Source organism: Mus caroli, unplaced genomic scaffold (genome assembly GCF_978045245.1).
Source record: "Mus caroli unplaced genomic scaffold, Mus_caroli_1 scaffold_14, whole genome shotgun sequence".
NCBI lineage: Eukaryota > Metazoa > Chordata > Mammalia > Rodentia > Muridae > Mus > Mus caroli.
In genome coordinates, this window is record NW_028227269.1 from 52,211,202 (window position 1) to 52,232,335 (window position 21,134).

The 21,134-nt window shown below is 42.6% G+C and overlaps 1 protein-coding gene across 5 annotated transcripts in view; it reads left to right on the forward strand.

Annotated features, from left to right (window-relative positions):
• The window catches only part of Npas3 (neuronal PAS domain protein 3), an 829,848-nt gene that overhangs the window by 741,953 nt on the left and 66,761 nt on the right, over positions 1 to 21,134 (forward strand). The gene's annotated exons all lie outside the window — the stretch shown is intronic.

Below are 21,134 nucleotides of genomic sequence, written 5' to 3' on the forward strand. Positions count from 1 at the left end.
CAAGTATTTCACAAGGACAAAAGCAACTGTCTCTAGGAAGCTAGCTTTTGCATTCTGAGCAGCTGCCCCAGTCTCCTAGACAAAGGCCAAAGATACTGTCTTACCCACACCACTGCTTCTCCATCATCGAGGCCTGGGACTAGATGCCAAACTCCCACCTGCAGGCTCTCAGATCCTACAGCACACTATACTCCGTGCTAAGTGGAGTCAACATTACTAAAACGGGGAGAGGGGGGTGACTGCTTAATAGCCGGCTGTAGGATGTCTCTTTGGTGGATTTATTACATACATAAGACCCTGAAGAAAACCAGCAGGCAGTGGGCAGTGCTCACTATGCATAGAGGAAGAAAGGCATCATGACTCGGGAGTTTGTTAAGGAGAGGTTCTGAAGGCTAAGCGTGTGGTTAGAGAAACCAGTGAATTAGTTCTGGCTGTACTGGAATCCTGCTCCTCTGTATACGAGGGTCCCTTCACCCCATCAAGATGCCGAATTGGCCTTATTTTTACCACTGTCTTTTCCTCTCCCAGAACCAACCCTGCTCCTTCCTCCCTGGAGGTGTCTGTGGTCAGGAAAACTGAACCAGCAGAATCCAAGCAGAACAAGTCTTGCTCAGGTTTCATCAACTGTCTCTCAAGGAAGTTTACTCAAACTTTAATTGACTCCTAGAGAATGGACAATCCCAAAGCTAGCTGTTCACTGGCCTAACAGAATCATGGAGGCCTGGTGCTGACCATTCTGCTGCTGTTTCCTGTGCCCATGAGTCCTCCCCTTGAGCCCTGAGCAGTACTCATAGCCTCACAGCAACATTGATACAGCTGGAGGTGGTGGCCTGCTTAGCCCTTCAATACATGTTACCTCTGCCTTTGGACCTCTCAACAGCCTGATCCTCTGTCCGCCAGATATTCAGAGTAACCTTATGTACTTCATACCTGCAATCAGATGTTAACCTTCACAGACCTTCCTAGCCATTCAGGCATTCATACACATTTCAAACATATCTGTATGGTATGTTTATCTCCATAACCCCCCCCCAGTGCATGTGTGTGCATACACGTGTGTGGGCACATGTACCCATTTATCCTCCTAATAGAATATAAACTCTACTATGGGGAGAATTTCTTTCTGCCCCATTCCTTCCTTCTCATTGTGACCTCAAACCTATGACAGGGACTAACACCCGTAGAAACTCTGTCAGGACTTGCTGAATCGATCTGTTGTGAAGTGAATTGTGAGCCTAGTCTAGACTCAAGATGGCTTTAGCCAAGCATGCTTCATCCACATATTAGGATGGTTTTGACCATTTAAGGGGCAATCCTTGTTTTCCTGAAAAATAGAACTAGAAGAGGAAGCTGTGTAGGGAGATAAATATTGGTTAGTGGGGAGAAATTGGAGAGAAGTTTTTGTTTGTTTTGTTAAGGGAAAAGAATGTAGAAATAAAGGGAAAGCAATCAACAGTACCTTTCTATTTCTATAAATGACTTTCTATTTCTGGTTTTAAATGCAAAAGAGATGGTTCTAAACGTATCCTGAGTCGTGATTGGTAATTTCATTGATTCTGTTTCTCCTGTTCATTAGAATCACTGGCTTTGGAGACCGTGTTAATGTCTGGGTCTTTATAAGAGCCTGCGATTGACAGGACTTGTTTTCTTAGGCTTTAAAGGATGGCCTGGCATCTTACCATGAGATAGCCCTGATGCAAAACCATGTGTAATCTCTACAAATGTGGAGCAGCATGCTTCTGAAGGACGAAGGATGCCTCGAAAGCCCAGTGTCACCTCTGTCCACAGACTGGAGCTAGCCACTCTTAAAGCCACTTCTAAGTCACTCAGGATCCCCAGGATCAACAGCCACCCTTCCTCTCTCCCCTTCCTGTTGGGACGCTTTGATTTAAGACGATGTCTGTGCAGAACAGCTTTGTGCAGTGGTGTCATCTGACCCAGATTGTATGTTTTTATGGTCTGAGCCAATTAGTTAAAGTGACTTTGACTATAATAGGGACCTGTGACATTCCTCAATATTATTGCATTAGTCACTCCGGAACAGTTTCCGGCTTGCGTTTGGAGTCTGGCTCTGTGCCTTCCTTATGATGATCGTTATATGACTTGTGGCTGTCCTATGAAACAATAACCCTTGAGTCCTTGAGAGTAAACTCTGATTTTATTTCAATGAGTCCTTGGTGCCTGATGAACATGTGAATCACCTCTATTGTTCTGATTAATGATAAAGCCTTGCTTGTTTGTGTCTTTCAAATCTGTATTAGGCAAGGGAAGAGTGGGCTAGTAACCCCTAATCGGACCCTGGGGAATGAGGTAACTCTGGGAAAGTCACCTTGCTCCCACACTCTTTTTTTTTTTGGCTCTACCCATAGGGGACTCCTTTAGATCACTGAGCCTTGTAGGTGCTGTGGTAGCTTTATGGGGACAGTCATGATGGGTACTTGGCCTGGGCAATGACTTTAGCCTCTATCCTAAAACTGAACGTTGCTGGGCTAGATCACATTAAATGTCTTCGTCTGCCTACACAACAACACTGCAGCAATATTGGCCATGTACTGCTTGAATGCGAGACAATGTCGCGCTGACCTCTGGACTCCATCACTTCAGATATTTCCTAAGACAGTAGCTATAATCCATTTCTGAGCCCCAGTGTACAGCGAACTTATTTGTTTAATTGATAAACAATTGAAGCCCAGCCCCCCACCCTCTACTTCCCCATTGCCTTGATGGGAACCATAGTTGTCCTTTCCTTTGTGTCTTTCTCTTTGATCCTTGATATTTTTGTATTAATCTCTTGCACTCCCATCTGAAATCTTATGGCACTTCATTAGTTCAGGGCCTGACACTTGTTGTTGGAGCAAAATACACCCGACTTAAGAGCTGCCATTTGGGCCACATTCAAGCTACAGGTTCACATCATCAAATGCATCTCAATGTGGTACAACTGTGGCCGTCATCCCCCAGAACTGTATTGCTTTAAACTGAATCACAGGTACCCAACAAGCAACTCTGTTTTCTTCTACCCTGAGTCCACTCTGCTGTCTCATATGACCTTGTGGTCATGATCCCTCCTGTGTTTGGGAGATTTTTCCATTGTTCCTTCTGCTGAGTCATGTTCCTTCTGCTGAGTCATGTTCCTTCTGCTGAGTCATGTTCCTTCTGCTGAGTCATATTCCTCCTACTGGTTCATTCTCCTTTTCTTCACTGTCATTCCTGACACTGTAACCCCCAGCAGTGTCCACTCTTCTTCATCCTTCAGTATACCCTCGGCTGTCACTTCAAAGTAGGCCTCCTTTATATTTTCTTACAACCATCTGTAATTCTGAGATTTTTAATTCATTCTCTTAACCAGAGCCCTGCTCTATTTACGTGTTACCGACTAAGTAAGGAAAGCAATATGAACCTTCAGCAATTTTTAGAAGTGGGTTTCTGGAGAGGATCAACTGACAAATGACAGCATTTGGCAAAGCACCTGGAGGGAGAGAAGGCACTAGAGGAGCCAAGTGCACCAGAGAACACCTCTGAGCTTGAAAACCATGGTGAGATTTACATAGATGTAGGGACTGACCAGTAACATACATGGTCTCTGTCCACTCCCTTCCTTTCCTGAAAGGGGGTGAGGGGGAGACAAGGGAGGGAGGAAAGGGGGAGAGAGGGAGAGACAGAGAGAGAGAGAGAGAGAAAGAGAGAGAGAGTCTCTAAGCATAAAAAGGCTGTTTCCTTAGTACCAAAACCTGGGAATCCTGGAGCCCAGCCACACCTACCCCTGTACACAACTGCTGATACTCAGCCACACCTACCCCTGTATGCAACTGCTGATACTCAGCCACACCTACCCCTGTACGCAACTGCTGATACTCAGTGTTGACTTTGCTCTGGAACCTGAACTGTTCAGAGGACACCACGCTGTTTTGGGAGCTTTAGCAAAGTGGGTGTCAGCCCTTTAAGCATAAGCATGGGTAGACAGAGTGACTAGCATAGAATAGTACGTATTTCATTAACTCTAGAAAATAAACTAAAATCACTCTAAGTCTGCGTGCGCCATCTCCCTGCCAGAGCCCTTGTGTGTTCTTTTCCATTTCCATACAGCAGGCCTCAGAAATGCACCATGGCAGAGATGCAGAAAGTTAAAGATTTCTAAGTAAATTACAATGAATAAATTAGATTCGGGTTTAAGGCGTGCTACACCCACAATCGTGGGGTTTTAGAGTGCGTGGTCATAGACAATGGATCCTCTTTAAAATGGGAAAAATAAAAGTGCTTATCTCAAAGGCTGTTGTGACAACTCAATTAAATGTGTATGGAAATCACCTGGCATTAATCCTAATCCCCTGCACCTCAAAGCTGGCATTCACCACAGTAAAATGGCTATTGAGAAACCTCTAACCAATCACCCACTGTTTAAGTTTTAAATTATAGTAGTTGCCAATTTTGGAAATACCTGCCTTTGTGGTGATTGTATGGTTTTTTTTTTGAGGTAAGAGTCCAAATATGTGTTAATTCCTGTGTTTTCAGTTGTCTGGGCCCAGGAAGTTGATTGGATTTTAGCATAGACAGCCCAGAACCAGCAGCCAGCTTGTCAGCACAGACATATGACGTGGCTGTAAAAGAACATTCCCTCCTTCCCTTCCTGTTCTCCTGTTTCCCCAGCACACCAAGTTCTGTGTAACTTATTGTCCCACAATCTGCATAATTACAGTGTGTCTCCCTTGTCCCTCTTAGTGCTTTAATTTTCAGCCTTCTCTCTTTCCCTCTCCTTACTCTCTCTTCTTTTTCTTCCATTAAATTCTCTCTTCTTACATTTGCATTTTCTCATTTACATATATTATTCCCCATTATCTGGCAAAACCGTGGACTAAGATTCTCTTCCTGTCTTTATGGAGTTCATGGTAACTATGTATCTCTGAACTGTAACACCCTAGAAGTCTTTTCTCTAATGTGTCTGACGGTAAGACCACCACCACAGTGTTAGGGCCGTACATATCAATCCTGAGAACAAATTGTGCCATGGCAGAGTTGGTTGGTATCTAGTATTAGTCAGATCTGCACTTGACCTCATAAATGTGTCTTGCTCAGAATTAACTTGGATTTAGCAAACATCACCTCGTGAACGGGATAAATGGAAAAACAAAACAGCAACGACAACAAAGAACAACACCCACGTGCTGGACCTAAGACTATAGGTCTACACAGACATCCTAATGTCATGAGATCTGCCCAACCGCTACCCTACACTGCTGCTTTCCCTGTTTTGGTTGTGCTTGAAGACACCACTTTTGGTTTTCTGGGGTGGGGTTTTCTACCTTGAGAGCCAGTTGACTACCAAGCATCATCACCCTTTGCCAGTCTCTCATCTACCCAGTGATCTTAAAAATGGGTGTCAGGAATCAACCTGCAGAGATGTTAGCATCAACAACTAAAAACTGTCACGTAGAAGGTCTTAGCATGCGCCAACCTACGTGGTTTACATGGATTGGTTCATATATTCTACTCCAATATATACATATTAGAGTCTGTCTAGGCGACGGGAGGGGGGGGCACATGCATTCATACACATATGTTTGTGTGTTGGGAGGTGCGTGAAATCCAGAGACTGATGTAAAGTGCCTTCCTCTATCAGTCATGGCGTTGTTTTTTGAGCCAGGGTCTCTCACTGAACGTGAAACTCACCAATTCATCTAGACTGCCTGGCTCACAAGCCCCAGGGATCCTTCTGTCTCCACCCTAAGATTATAGACGTGTGCCTGCCTTTTATGTAGGTGCTGAGGGTCAGGACTGAACCAAGGTCTGCCTGCTTGTGTGCAAGCTCTTCATCAACCCAGCCGTCTTTCTGCCCTGAGTCCTTTAAAGACACATATATGGCTATCTACTCTACCAAATATACCCAAACTGCCTTACAGAGAATGCATGGACCTATTGGAAAGGAAGGGAAGTAGGGTCTTGTGGAGATTAAGATAAAATGGGAATTGAACCAATAAATCTAATTGCAAGTCCATCCCTCCTCTTTAACTGGTCACCCGGGTGTATAGCATTTTCCTTTCCGATGAGCTGGCCTCAAACTAGTGTCGAGCTGGGGCCATTACAGAAATAAATCTCCACGTCGCAATGATTGCCTCACTCTTTGCCCCCTCCTCTTTGTCTTCTTTCCATTGGGAGGCACAATCTGCCCCCATGCTTTGGGTAGGGCCTCCCTATAAAGTCCCCTTGTTTACCCACATCAGGTATCAGGCATAGGCACTAGGTCACTCCAGAGATAAGGATTGTTACAGGGACAAGAAAGGAAAGGAAGTTTCAAATGGAAGTCATCCCCGTTAAAGAGGAAAACTGCATTGCCAAATATAAATCCCTCTGAGGCAATCTATTATTGTTGTTGTTGTTATTTATTATATATAAATCATAAGTAAATAAAAATAATAATAAATGGAGAGATAAAGGCTGGCTTCTGAGTTCTCTGAAAACTTTTTCCTTTGGTTTTGAGTTCCTCTCCTCTGGAGTCTCTTGAGGATATAAGCCTATAATTTTAATTATGCCTTGGCATCTTCATGAAGCAGATAGGCTGCTCAGGTAGTATTTATTACCTTTTAGGATGGATAGTTATGAATATGCTTCACAAATTCCAGCTACAGGGAACTGCCATGGGCCTCTCTCAAGGACAGAAGGGGTGGGCTGGGACGCACACAAGAGAAAAGTTGCTCATTAAGGGAAGGCTTGTTATCCGGGAACGTATAATTAAGGTGACGGTCCCAGCTTCTGTGACAGCCAACACTTGGATAGTTGTTTGATTGCTGCATGGGTCAGGGATCAGCTCCTGCTACAAGATGTAGGCACATTAGTGTGTTAGTGAACAGGTTAGGCAGTAAATTACAGCTGCCTTTCTCGCACACATTACTGTCGCTCTTCATTGTTTTGTTTTTACTGTACCTCAGCAGGACTGTGACTTCTGAAGACTCCGTGTGACAGGTTAGGCATTTTATCCTTTGAGTAAACAGTAATCATGGTGTGAAGAAAGTGGGGCATTGGAGAATTTTTTTTTCTATTCTTTGAGAATTCCACTCTTCTTTTTAGTTTGCTCCAAGGGCTCATTTGGGATACATATATTAAGCCCTTTAAATAGTTCATAATAAATCTTTGTCTCAGGCTGATTCTGACAGTTTTTTAAAGAGTCTTTTAAGAGAGAATCCTCAATCATTTGTTAATCCATGGGGTGATCTTCAGACTTCAGGAAAAAAAAAAAAAATAACAGCCCGGGCTCTTGGGTAGTGAAAATACAATGGCGGAAATATATATATAAATAAATATGGAAAATCCCAAGAATATCACCTTGCTAAGATTACATATTCTGCATGTGTCTAAATGCTTGCTCTCTTCTTCACCAAGCTAAAAGAGAAAGGAAAATAATTGTCAGAGTAGCAAGAATTTGTATTGCTAATTTTACGTTTTGGACTTACATGTATCTAAAACACCAGACTTCAAACTGTCTAGGAAAAAAATATGCTTCTTAGAATAAGTTCTTTTGATGGAAAGATCATTTCTTTTTTTATATCACCTCTGCCTTGTCCTGTGTGTGTGTGTGTGTGTGTGTGTGTGTGTGTGTGTGTGTGTGTGTGTGTACACAGAGACAGAGCTATTTTGCCTGCTCAAGGAGCAACTTTCTACTTCCAGAAGATGAACTGTAGACGCTGGTTATTTGTATCAACAGTAACATTGAAGCTGTGTAGGGTAAGCCATAGCATCCAGAGACTTTCTAGGCCTACACTGGTGAGTGTATGTAACACGGTCACTGGTGAGTGCATGTAACACGGTTTAACTTCCCCTATAGATAGAGATGAGTCGCTTCACCAAGAACACCGGACGTTCATAATGTTCAAAGATAACATGAATTTAGCAGGCACAATTTTAACACACAAATGAAACATGTATATTTTCCAGGTGAAAATAAGGTACTATTATTTCTCATGTAAATAGTGAACATCACCAATCACTATAATCCTTACCCAGTATTTGTACAGTGAATCCAAAACATGTCACAGACTCTGCAGCAGGAAAGCACACTTGGTCTCAAGTGCTTTACACGTAAATAACGGATCCTTTTAGGGAAACTTTTTCTAGGTTTATTTAGCTTTGACCGTAACTGGACTGGTTCACAAGGAAACAGGCAGACGCTGCCCTGGCAGGGTCATTTGTTTACTCCATGTATATGATCTAAATTCATGTATCAGTTCCAAAATTCAGTTCCGGAAAAATAGCAGAACTTTACTAATGAGATGCAAATGGAGTTTGTTAGCAAGAAAGGAAAGAAAAAAAGTGGAGTAGTTGGTGAAGGACAGCCTACTGTTACAGACAGATTCATTCTCAAGGAGGGTCAAATAATTGAAGACCTGGAACAAGGGTAGCCATAAATATCTGGAGCCCCTGCAGTTGAGGGAATTAAGCATGAAACAATTATGAAGAATGCAAAGAGAGCATCTAGCTTCCAGGCCACAGGGAATATGTGGTAGCAGCTTTGAAAAATAGTTATTTAACATCGGAATATATCCAGTTTAGCTTCAGAAGTCCACTGATACGGTGCTGAAATGCTGATGGTGAGTTTATATTTAATTTAATTTCATATATTAAATACATGAATTATATGATGTATCATTAGAAAGCTCTATTTGAAAAGATCACCCTGTCTTATGAAACAGGAAAAAAAGGTAGTAATTAATATCAACAAATTTGCTTTGCCCCCAGTTTGAGAAAAGGCAGTTTTTACCCCCATTTCCCTCATGACTGGTAACAATGGCCTTTATCTTTTTTAATTGAGGAAGAGAAGGCAATTCCTTGGCAGGTCTAACTGCAAGCTATGTAAATGGACTCGTTAAAAAAAAATGACTGCTTTTTTTTTTTTTTATCCCCACCACTTGGGAAGATTATGCATAGCCTTGAAGAAAATACACAAATGACCTAACGTGGAGTTCAGATATGGAAATTGTGCCCACACAGACATTAGCAGGTGAGGACAATGATGGTGCGACCCTGACCTCCTCACAACAAAAGGAGAGCGATGTCTTGCAAGAAGACTGGAAGGCTGTAGGTCGGGAGATGGAACCCCGGTCATCGAAACTTATTGGAATCACGAGACAGGAAAACTTGTTTAATTAAAGATATCCTAAGTAGATATTCATTAGCAAAATAAGAGATGAAGATAATTATTGAGTTATCTCCAGTTCCTGGTTTTTTAAAATTATGACCAAGTAAAATAATGCTACTAAAACTCTTCCCCAATTAATAACTTCCAATTTCTTATCGATGGCAGATTTGATATAGTACCTCTATCTAAAAACATCTCAAAAGTAATCATTTCAAGTTGCTCTTGGATAGAGCCACAATGAAACCAACAAATTCCAGCCACCCACACCCAGATTCCTTCTACGGGAACAGAGCAGTAAATTGGCAGAAGATGCCATTACTTCTAGGAGTGGTGAGGAGGGAGAGGGAGGGGGAGGGGGAGGGAGGGGGAGGGAGATGAAAGTACACCATTGTGCAAGGCCCCATCCTTGAAAGGATAAATCTAAAAAAGGCCCCCCATACCAAATTACACTTAAGTCCTCGGCTGTAGCTCGCTGTTCCCACTCCGTACAGTAAAAAGGCTCTGGATACTCAGCATTTTCTCCATCACAGAAGCTCATGGAGCCTGAGCCTGTCTCTTAAACGACACCCGCCCCCCATTCACATCCCTACTGAACACATCACTGCAGTCATCCAAAGCCGCCTTCTAGGCAGAGGGCAGCCTAACAAGCAAATGAAAATATAGAACTACCCGTTCAATTTCGAAACATAGGCAATTTTGGATGATACTAAAAAATAATAACAGCTCATTGTTTATCCGGAAATCCAAATGTATAGGGTGCCCTGAATTTTCTCTAGAAATTCTAATTAGAAGCAAGCTTTCCAGTCACCACCAGCATCCCACAAGCCCCGTCCCTTTCAGCCCTCACTGAACCCCACGCTTCTCTAGGCCACACTCTTGAACCACACAGTGTTCCGACTAGCTCAGTTCAGTCGCTCTTATGCAAAAAAAAAAAAAAAAAGGAATGGTCATATTTCCTTTCTGCCACCTATTTCCACACCATTTTGCCTAAGTTGCAAAAGCTCTAAAAATTGCTCTTCAAAAAATAATAATAATAATGAGACAGGAGAGGTGGCCCAGAGATCAAGAGGGAACCTAAGTTAAGGTCCTGCCCTCTATTGCAGGCAGTTCACAACCACCTGTAACTCCAGTTGCAAGGGATTCTGTGTCCTCTTCCAGTCTCCTCAGGTAACAGGCCCCAGCATGATGCACACATATGTGCAGGCATTCACAAATACACATAAATTAAGTATTTAAAAAAAAAAAAAAAAAGCACTGTCCACATTCACAGTGCAATTATCTGTCAACATCCATATCCCTCACTGACCTGATTCGGAGGCGCAGCTCCTGTTCTTCATACCTCCGACCACAAGGTGGCAGCATACCAGAATCAGAGTTCATGGCAGAATCTATTCACCACAAAGATCCTTGACCTGAAGAAACGTTGACTTACCTTGAGTTTGAACATTCACTGAGCTTTGTTTTCAAGTTGGGGGAAAAAGGAAAACTTATGGAGGAAAAACATACACATAAGCCTTAAACTATATCAGTGCCGATAAACATCATAAGCTAAGTGGGAGAAAATGGCAAACAAGTAGGGAGATATTGTCAAGAAATGTGTCAAAGTTAATAACCTTAATAAACTCAAGGATCTCATTCGAACTGAAAACCAAAATACTAAAACCCCAATTAGAAACTAGAGAACATAAATATATGACTAACTGAAAACATTCAAATGGCCAATAAATATGTATTAAAACGTAATTCATCCTCACTAAAAATAGAAATGCAAATTAAACATGTAAGATGTTTTTGCTTATGGCATATCAGCAATCTCCCCAGAAGTATCTTCCTCTGTATCCCGCTCATCTAGTCTTTTTATCAAATAAAAGCACATATTTTAAGATGACTGTCACAGTAAACATCATGGAACGTGGCTGACAAACCTATCAAGTGACACAGAACAACTTCTCAGGCAATCGGTTTGTCTAGACATATTAAGAGCCTTAAAAAAAAAAAAATCAGCTCCTGGCTGGAGAGATGGCTCAGAGGTTAAGACCACTGACTGTTCTTCCAGAGGTCCTGAGTTCAAATCCCAGCAACCACATGGTGGCTCACAACCATCTGTGATGAGATCTGGTGCCCTCTTCTGGTGTGTCTGAAGACAGCAACGGTGTACTTACATATAATAAATAGTTTTGGTTGTGAGCCTAGCCTTTAACGGCTGAGCCATCTCTCCAGCCCACATATAATAAATAAATAAATCTTTAAAAAAAAAAATCAGTTTGTGCCCTTTGGGTTGATAGGATTCTTTCAAGGGATCTACCCTAAGAGACAACAGCAAAGCTGTAAGGTTGACGCTGCAGAAGTATTGCATAACCACTAAAAATGGTGCTTTTTAAAAAAATGATGTAATGACAAGAACAAATGAAGGCACTACAATGTTCTCTTAGAATGTTTGTTTTACAGCTGGTCCCTAGAGACCCAGAATCCATTTGGTGCCTTAACAGTGTCTAATAACAGGAAAACCATAACCTCATAGTTCTGTAGAACAAACACAGATGTGATCTTTTTTTTTTCTTTTTCCGGTGAGACAAGGTCTCACTATGTAAGCCAGGCTAGCCCCCAACTTGTAGTAAATCTTCTACAGTGGTTACTGCATCCTCTTAGTCTTTATTTTCGGTTCATACCTGTTGGTTTCCCAAATGGTCTATCACAGGCGACTTCAGGCTCTCGCCAGCCTTCGCCTGACTGACAGTACAATGCACAGTGTTCCCAGAGCACTCGGAACTCTCTCTTCCTGGTCCTTCTTTTCTCCTCCCACTCATCCTCCCTTCTCCCTTTCTCCCATCCCAGAAGTTCTCTTCTCTGGACTGATAATATCTCTTAGCTTTAAGGATTTTCAGCCGGCATTTCCAACATGCACAGCTCTAAGCTCTAGTGGCATAATCAGTACACATGCTCCACACCCTTTATTTTTAACACTGAAAACCACTGAGGAGACCAGATTGCTTAACTTGGTCCTTTCCTACTCTTTCTGTAGAAGCAGCTTTCTCAGAATATCTCCAGTGGGAACACCTAAGAGCCAGTGAATGCTTCAGTCATATCCACAAGCTCTTCCCTTGCTTCCAACCCAGGAAGTCCTCCACTGAAGACAAGAGCTTCATCTTAACTTTGAACGAATATTCAGAAGTAACACAGCTAAAATGTCACACACACACACACACACACACACACACACACACAGAGAGACAGGTAGATAGATATAGATAATATAGATATCACATTCCCACTATTAGAGTCATTCAATAACTATTTAATATACCTGAAAAAAGTACCGAGCTATAATAAAATATTGGATGTATATATACATGTAATATTGTCTTTGTGGGGCTACATGATAAACAAAGGCAAAACATTCTAGGGCAAAGAGGAGAGAGCAACCTTTGAGAATCTAAAAGGTGTGCTCTTAACCCGTGGGCTTGGACAGGGAGTGCTGTCCTGGCTGCCAGTGGTCTGCTCCACTCCCTGACCTTGCATCTGATGAGATGAAGCTGTTCCCACCTCAAAACACAGTTGTGCTTTCCAACGAGGAAAGGCACAGTACAGCCGCATGTTGGCTGCCGCCTTACTACAGGCTCCTCTCGATACCTCCATTTTAAAATACAGAGCCTGGCCAACGTGCGTGCCTGAGACGGAGACTTGGCCAGAATGCTAAGAAGATAAACATGGTAGTTGAACTGGATACTGGATACTGGTTACCAGTTACCACTCCATGAGTAGGCCACACAGAAGATTCCATGTATATAAAATAGTATATTAAAGTAAACTTACAAAAGCAAAGAGCAATCACTGCAACTATAATTTTTTTTCTTCTTCTTTGGGAATTCTAATTTTAAAAGCATTAAAGGAGACAGCTGCTCATGCTGTGATATGCACTAAACAGCCTGAAGGATAAAAAAAATATATTTGTAGCTCATAATAACTATTGACCTTTCTGATATACAATGTTCCCTGCGTTAGCTATTCGGTTCTATCAACAGTGAAGATTGAACATGACTTTTTAATAGAAAACATGGGGTTTGAGCTGCCTTCGCAAAGGTGTTTATGTATTATTTTGTATCGTACTACAAAGACTGAGTCCAGATGCCCTTTGTCTGGTATCAGAGGTGCCTAAAAGAAAAGGGGAACAGAGAAGAGTTGTGTAAAGAAAGGCAGGGAAATGCTGGGCTGATTCGGAAGAGAAAGGAGAAGGCACTTGCTGGTGAGGATCTTATATATGAAGAATTGGCTCATAACCCTTTTACTATGGCGATAAAAGCATTGCCACACTCGATCCCATACACAGTATCCGTAATGGAATCCACGCTGTGTCCCAGGAGGAAATGCTATATTTTTCTTCCAGAATAGATCCCTCAAGTGGCAACATTTATAGGAAGTTTCCAGGAAGATTTAAAACACTGGCTCGAAGTACTGGTGCCGTGTGTCCTTTGGCACGCACAGGCACTACGGTTTGGGTATAGTGGTTTTCACGTTCTCTCTAAGGTGATCTTCACAATACCTGGCATTCCCCCCCCCCCGCCCCCGAACCCTCCTGCCCGTTAGTTGTGTACAGAAACACCCACTGGTAGCAGCTTGGCGCTGACACTGTGTATATTTTTCCAGAGAGGTATCACCAAACAACAAGTGATAGCTGCAGGCAGCTGCCACACATGCTCCCTCAGAGGACGGCCTCCAACAGCAGCCCTGCCAGGCACAGGAAGCCTGAAAGCTACCCAGTGTTAGGATTCCATCCCCTGTCAGGCCAGAGAGTGCCAGGGGTCCTGATAGGTGGCAGGGGTTGGCAGGCTATTAGACTTAACTCTCTCTTGATCTCTCTCTCTCTCTCAGTCTCTCTCCCTCTCCCCTCTCCTTCCCTCGTCTGTCCTCTCTCAGGCTCTCTCCTCTCCTCCCTCTCCCCTCTCTCCTTTCAATCTCTCTGCCTCTCAGTCACACTTTCGTCTCCCCCCCCCCCCGACTACTTTTTAACGTTACTTTGAAAAGGATTTATTACATCATTATTGAACCACAACTATGTCACAGCTCTGCTCTGGAGTTTCCGTTGATGATTTGCAAGTTTCAAAACAAAGCTGCAGGCTCACGGGAGTTAGAGCAGAAAGTCGCCCTAGTGAGACTGGCATAAATGGGGCTTACTTTAACCCAATCCAGAGCAAGCGCCCCAGTGGACAAGAGGTCACTGAGCCAGAGGATTCCACCACTGCACTGCCTATGAGAGAAAGGACATCCCGGAGCACAGAAAACAGAGGGTACTAACTGGCCTTGCCACCAGGGCCACCAATTCCACTGTGGTATCCTGAGGGTTGTAGTATTGGAACATGGCAAAGACAGGCCCGTGGGATGAAAAACAACTCTCAAAAGACAAAGTATTCTCTACCTGAAGATGCAGCCAGCTCTCTCTTACTACTGAAATAATGTTTTTTTTTTGGGGGGGGGGGATCAATTCTGTAGGGACAAGCAGAGGGAGAAGGGACCTTGATTCCCTCCCCTCAGTGTCCTGTGACAGTATAACCTAGCCTAGGAGAGTGGCAGAGGTCAAGTTGGAATTCTTGAAAGAAAGCAGGTGAGAATGCTACTTTGTCTCAGCACAGGTAACCCAGAAGGATGAGCAGGGCTGGAAAGACAATCCCGCCTGGGGACATGTCACAGTCATGTCCCTATTGTTAGAACCTTTTGAAAATTACCAACTTTAAAAAGCTGAGCACTTTGGGCTGGAGAGATGGCCCAGTGGTTAAGAACACTGACTGCTCTTCCAGAGGTCCTGAGTTCAATTCCCAGCAACCACATGGTGACTCACAATCTGGTGGGTCTGAAAATAGCTACAGTGTACTCAAAAGAATAAAATTAAAACAAAAACAAAAAACAACAACTGAGCACTTGAACCTCTCCTCATTAAATCAATATTGCAATTCATATTCCCTATACATGCAAGTTTGCCAGCTACCGACTTGCTGGCAAGCATTCTTTCCCACCGTTGCACAAGTGTGACCCATGTCCTTGGTTATCATGTAGCACAACAGAGCTAGGGTTTCCCAGAAAGATCTGACATGGACAGCAAAGCTACTGTGAATGCAGATGTCCTTGAACCTTGAAAGCTTTAAAAAGGCAAAGCTGCCTTGTGTAGCTCCTGGGAGCGAGGAGCCCAGGAACACCTTGTTCCAGTACTAGGAAAGCCAGAGTACAGTCATCCCAGGTTCCCTGGGGCTAGCTAGATGGTCTGCTTCCAAGGTCATTAATGTGACTCTTGCTACAGTGGCCTCTCCAGAGAACTTTCTGAGTTTGACACAGCATCTCGTTGGTTTCCATCACAATGACTGGAGAGGCCATGGAAGAACCAGCTAGTCACACACTATCCACCTCTCTATATGCTGTTTTGTAAAAGGAAGTCACCAGGTCCAGCCCACACTCACTCAAGGAAACAGAAAGTGGTACCACCTTTGAGAAGAGGCGTTCTGAAGAACTTGTGGCAGCTAATGACTATGAAAATTTTCATCTGGAATAAATATAAAATCTGCCATAACAATCTTATGATTTTAAAAGATTCATGCTTGGCCTGCCATTCATACAGTAGGTTGGAAAGATTTTATAGGTCAGTATTTAATGAATATCTGCTACTGAATATATATATATATATATATATATATATATATATATACATGGCTGTGTATGTATATGTATATATACATACAAATAAATATGTAACATATCCAAAGCAATGATTATATGTATACATACATACACATATAATGAACCATGAACCATGCTGGGTGTCATAAGAGATCAAGGTTGGATGTCTGTCAGGCTGCCTTGTGCTATTTGGAATAAGATTAAATGGAGATTAAAAGTATATTAGTAAGCTAAGAGAAGCATGTTGTTGACATCATGGTCTTTAGAGCCAGATAAATATTTATCATATTTGTGCTCTGCTACTAGATGGCTGGGATGTCTTGATAACATAATGATATTCTAATATAATAAATATTTATTGTTTGCATTGGTCAGTATGGGCTAATTGTTCTGCAGTTTTAAAAAAAAAATCCCCCAATATAAAATGATTTATATCTGAGAGGACCAAAAGTCGGGGAAGAGGGAAGTCCACCGTATCTTCTAAATGCCAGGTTACGAGAGCAGCCATTGTCTGAACTGGTAACAGTCACTGCAGCAAAAGGACAGAGACAGCAGAGCATCCGGATGAGGGCCTGAAAACGAGGTGACTTTTATGACATCTCATTGTCTGAAAGAAGACATGAGCGTCAGCTCCAAGGAACTTTGAAAGTACCGTTTGTCCTCGAGTGATAGAAGATAATTTTTAAATGTTTTCAAATTATTAATGCATACTCATTTCTCTACCACTTCCTAGAAGGGTCTTGAGAATTTCTAGATTTGGGTACCTGTGGGGTTTCTAGAACCAGTCTTGCATGGAGACCCAGGAATGGCTCTATTTAATTCCATGTCATAAAGACTGGCCCAAACTATACTTCTCTTATACAAAGAAAATACCTTACTATTGAGAAGGAACATTTCTTAAAACTTATTTTTTCCCTTTTTTTCTTCTCTTTTTTTCCCCCCTGCATGCACCAGGGTTTGATGGTATTTGGAGGGTTCAGATGCTAGACATGCATCTACACATAAATAAGGGCCCTGTTGGTGCTTTACCCATGTCCTTGTGGAGTCCCCATAGCAGATTTGACAGTATTCAGAAAGCGCCTAGCCCTCATTCGCATCCTGGAAAACCTCTATCGATCTCAACACCTGTCACCTCCACCAGCTCCTGTCCCTAGGAGGATGTGAGGGACGCACAGTCCACATTTAATAGAGTCACCAGCAGATGAATGATAACTGAAGTCTCATTGCGATTACAGCAGGCACCAACATTCTGACTTTGGTTATGAATTTTCTGTAAATTTTATATAAAAAATATATCAAAATGGATATTTCAAGAACTTCAGCAATATAGACATTTAAAAGTTGAGGGGATGGAAAGGCTTCTCAGTTAGGGAGAACATATATCTCCTATAGGGGGGACCCAACTGTGGTTCCTAGCACCTGCATTAAATGGCTCACAGCTGCCTGTAACTCCACCTTTAGGGGATCCAGTGCCTCTGACCTCCATGGATGCTGAACAACTCATGCACACATGCGCGCGCGCAACACACACACACACACATTTATTCAAGAGTTAAAGACCCCTGAGATTGCAGAACGAAGTAGTATATATGTCTGTATTTTGATTTAGCTTTTCATCATGTCGGTCTTGGTTTTATGTTTTCATCTTTTAGCTTATATTTCATGGGCTAAGAGTGGGCATGACTCAGATCTGACCCCTCTGTGCAGCTTTTCCATCCATCTGCCTTGTGTTTCAGGCAGTAGCTAGAACTTCCTGGAATCCCAAACTTATCAGAGCACGAGGCAGTAGTGGCCGGTCTCTGAGAGTTGACAAGAGCATATTCCACATCTAGAAAGCACTCGAAAATATTTCTTAGACATAAGATGGAGTCACTGTGTCTAGAGAGCACAGGTCTCAAGTGGACTTCTCCCCCTACTCCCTCCTCTCTGTCAGCTCACCCACAACCCAGCCCATCCACTGTGACTCCTCCCCCAGTGCAGCCCTCCTCCTCCCTGGACTTTCACCTGAGACATTCTCTCAAAAAGCTTTTCTGAGGTGGCTGCCATTGCAGCCATTGCAAGCCAAGCCTCTTTTCACAGGAGAGACACCACTGTCACAATTGTGATAGCTATTTGCTACCCCATAGGAAGCCTGGCCATGGTGGGGGGGATCTGAGTAAGTTGGCCACCTGTCCCGTTGAAAGGTGGAACATGGCAGGCTCCTCCTGCTCCTGAGCTCAGAACCAGGAAGCTATAGGCAGTCAAAGTGAAAGTCACCATCATGAAAACAAGCTCTGACTGCCCCACCTATGTCTCATTGACTCCTCGGTCCCCTTGCTCTTGAAGTTGAGTATGATGGTTAATTTAGATTCTAAATCTCGGCTTCAGTGGGGCAGAACCTGACCTTAGCATTCCTTACACACCAGTTATCCCCAGTGTAATTAACATTACCCTGCGTGTTTAGGCAATTACTACTGTAACAGGAGGCGGATGCTGTACTCCTGCCTGGGCTAGCAGTGTTTGCCTTGGTGTTTGGCTGCACAGCTCACTGGAAGCTGTGTTTTCACCCAGCAGGAAGCCCCCTTACTGCGATCTCTCCTGTAGACTCGGAGTGTTTGGCCCGTGCAGTTCTTGTTTCTGAAAGCAGGAAGTATTTCTCAGCGTGCCTGAATGGCCTTCTCTTCTACAGTGAGGCCCTTCCTTCCCGGCTGGGTGAGGTCATCCAGAGCCCTACCCCTAAAGCCCTGAAGACATATTTTCTCTTCTCTGAGAAGTTTCTTTATTTCCGTTCCCTCTGCTATTGCAAACACAATCTTGCTGAACAGAGCTAAATTTTTAAAAGCCGAGCTTGTGCTGTGGATTTTGATGGCTTCACGTTAGTTCAAGTCTCTGAGGACCAGTGTCAATAAATGTGTGAGGGACAACAGTAGACGGGCGTACGTTTCCATTTCCAGCAGGATGAAAAACCGCTATAAATTAAGTCTAACCTTAAATGTATAATCTGTCCTTGGGAGAAAGAAAAAAAAAAAGAAAGGATATAGCATCTTCAAGCTCTTGGCATCCCTTTCGAGGAAAAAAAAAAATTGGTTCTAAGGGTCTCTGATCTTGTGTTTTAGTAAAATAGAACTGCACGGCTGACTGACAGTTCTGATCTAAAGCATTTACGTTTAAGTTTTGATCTCTCTGCTTTTGATTAAAACTAATGAGCTCATTTAATTCAAAATGGGAATCTCTGATAAGAGAAATAAGGTCGATGTGATTGGATTAGAGGGGCAAATTAAACTCTTAGAGCAGAAGTTTGTGCTTATATAGTGTATTAAAAAGCTGTTGGCGTATTATGGCGTGTTAGATGATGAGAAAAATTTCATAGTAATTCATATTTAATCAGAAGAAATGAAAGTACTAAATATAACATGGCTCTGCTTTTCCCTCGAGTGATAAAAAGCTGTACATTTAAAATGACATCAGATCAGTGCTCTCTAAAACAAAAAAAGGAAAGCCTTGGGAGGGACACACAGGGAAGGGGCAGATGTCCGACAGCCTGCACCCCAGAGTGGAAATGCTACCAATGTAGGAAACTGAGACTCACCAGGCTATGAATGACATGATAAGTCCCCTAGACCGTAGATAGCACAGTGCCTATGATTACGGTGTCCACACCCTCCTGCCAACTGAGCATCAATCACATCTAGTATGAAATGCAGAGATTACTTATTCTTTAAAATATACAAATAGCATGCCATAATTTTAAGGTTTTCCAATTTTTAATCTCTTTTATAGTTGTTTTGTCCTATGATTCTTACAGCTTACTTCTTTTCCTCCTTCCTCCTCTTCTCTCTTATTCTTCTTTTTCTTCTTCTTTTTCTTCTCCTCCTCCTCCTCCTTCTCCTTCTTCATTGGTTTTGTTTGTTTTGTTTTGTTTTGTTTTGTTTTGTTTTGTTTTTTATCTCCTGAGACAGGGTGTCACTTTGCAGGCTTGGCTAGCCCGGCACTCAATATGTGAGCAGGTTGGCCTTGAACTCACAGAGATCTACCTGCCTCTGCCTACCAGGATTCACGTGTGTGAGCCATGGGTGCCCAGCTTCTTACAGCTCTGGATTACATGTTTTTTGTTTGTTTGTTTGTTTTGTTTTGTTATTGATGTTGTTGTTTTTAATCTCTATTCCAGAAAAAAGAAAGAAAAGAAAAGAAAATAGTGTTAGATTAAAACTAGTAAAAAAAAAAATCCAGTTTGTTGATGGTCTTTAGTCTTTTTAATTTTGAAGTAAGAAAAAGATAATATCTAAGAAGACCAAAATTAGAATATTTATTAGTATAAAATCCCCAAATTGAATTTATTTGCAGGAAAATACTTCAATTTATAAAATCTCTTCAAAATTTCTTTAAAAGGAAATTGGCTTCCATAGCACTGGATCAGCCTATGGCCTCCCACCACTTGAGTCACACAGGCAAAAACATCCTATTCACTCTAGAAGCATTTCCTGGAGAAGAGTAACTGCTCTGTTTAAGATAGAAAATGTCCTGGATTAAACGCAGAGAAACAGAGGGGCTGGAAAGATAGCTCAGCAGTTAGAGCAAGTATTGCTCTTGCTGAAGACCCAGCTTCATTTCCAATGCCCACAGCTGGCAACTCAGAGCCAACTGCCTGTAACTCCAGCCCCTGGAGACCCAACGCCCTCTTCTGGCCACATTAGTGCACATCGCCTCAACACAGACACAGATACAAGACACAGACACAAGACACAAGCGCACATAATTCAAAATGGAACAAACACTTAAAAAAAATAAAGTCAGAAGTAGAAAAACAGACTCTGCTGTTTGGCTGACAACTGGGGCAAAAAGCTACTGTGATGAGACTTTGATTGTTTGCGTAGTTTTTCTTTCTCTCTGCCTGTACATCCCATTCTCTTACCTCCACCCGCACTCAGGTGAGAAGATCGCATGCTTCCTATTCACAATGAAAAGAATCAACTGAGAAGGATGTGGGGAGAGCAACAAGCAGGGCCTTGTCCTTGTTGCCAGGGCATCCCTGCCTATACCCTGTCCCTCCCATGGACACTTGGGCCCTTCCCTTTCAGAGCACTGCTTCTGAGCATGGCAGCCAACGCTCAAAGGAAGCTTCACTTACTTACTATTAGACCCCACTCAGGAAGAAGCAGCAAATTTTTAAAAAAAAAACTGAAAAGCTCTTGTTAGAAACTGGAAAGGAGTTTCTTTAGACGCCTTAATTTTTCTTCTTCTTCTTCTTTTTTTTTCTTTTCTGCAAAGTAAACATTTTCTCAATGAGGTAAATTGATTACCACCCTCTCAACACCCATCAGTCATTTATTTTTAGTGAACTCAAGGGTTGCACCTGAGCAGCATC